Raw genomic sequence first — 1,417 nt, forward strand, 5'->3', positions numbered from 1 at the left:
GTCAAGTTTTGTGGTGTTTTCTTATGGAACAAAAACTAATGGATTAGACAGATGATGGAGAGAGAGTGGGTGGGAGGTGATAGTTAGATAGATGATAGATGAGGTAGGTTGGGGAGGGGAGAATGAAACAGCAGGGGGAAAGGCCTTGATTCTATTTGTATAACTTGAGGGTTCTAAATGTTTGGATAGAGGCAGGGAAGCCCCTGAGAGAGTGAAGTACAGAAAAGGAGGAGGGAATACATGAAAAACAAACCTCACTATTCCTCAGGACTGATCTTTTTATAGCTCCAAGAAGAAACTTTTAGAACATGAACACTTTTCCCCAGTGTCAGGGTTTGGCTGTAATTTGAACAATCCAAAAACAATTTGACACTCTTGTTTACTTTTTATTTAATAGTCCAGCAGAGATAAGTAATTTCTCAATCGATTCATTGAGCTTCATTTTGACCCAGAGCTGTGAGCCTAAATACAGCCATTATCTGAAACTGTGAAATATCTGAAGAGGAAGCTGACTCAGTTCATTGTGTCACACTCCTGCCACCTTGTTTTAACATCCCACTATGTCGAAGAGCACCAGTCCCTAATGTTCTGATTCAGTATCACACCTTCAGTGGACAATATGCTTTCTCCTTCTTCTGACCTCAAATATAATGCTTTCTATGTCTTCTGCAATGTGAATAATCTACTCTGCAATCTGGTAATTTGAATGGATGTCTGTTGTCTCAGAGACTTTATGTTTTCTGAGGGCAGGGACCTTGTTTTAGTTACTCATTCTTTCGTTAATTTATTAATTCAGGGATGCTTATTATGTAATAATGGTTCACCTCTGCTTTCAAGGATCTTATTGTCTAAGTAAAAGAGAAAAAAACATAAATCAGTTCTTAGACCATGTTATTGTTAACATTGAGTGTTTACAAAATATTGTGTGAGCACAGGGAATCGCCTTGACTCATGCACCTGTAACCTAATGTCTTTTTGCTTCTGCACTTGAGCCTCTAAAATCCAACGTGCAGTCAACACTCCAGGGAATGTATTAAAATATATTAGATTATATCAGAGGGATGTATTAAAATATATTAGATTATATCAATTGTCTGCTTTAAAATTTCAATTTAAACTTCTTACTGGTTTTACAAAGTCAGTGGGACCTGGTGGCTGCCTTTCTCTCTGACTGCACCTCATGACACTGGCTCATTTCAGTCTTTGGGAACCAGGCTTGTTTTCCAGCTTAGCACCTTTGAACTAGTGGTTCCTATCTCTGCATCACTGGCTCCTTCTCATTATTCAGAACTCGGCTTTGTGGCTGGATCCCTGTCACCTGATATAAGTAACCACCCAATCACACATTGTCATATGGCCCTGTGTAACATTAGTCATGACTAAGGTAGTGCCTTCCTGCCTTCCTGCCTTCCTGCCT

Source organism: Rhinolophus sinicus, linkage group LG01 (assembly GCF_036562045.2).
Source record: "Rhinolophus sinicus isolate RSC01 linkage group LG01, ASM3656204v1, whole genome shotgun sequence".
In the NCBI taxonomy this organism is placed as follows: Eukaryota; Metazoa; Chordata; class Mammalia; order Chiroptera; family Rhinolophidae; genus Rhinolophus; species Rhinolophus sinicus.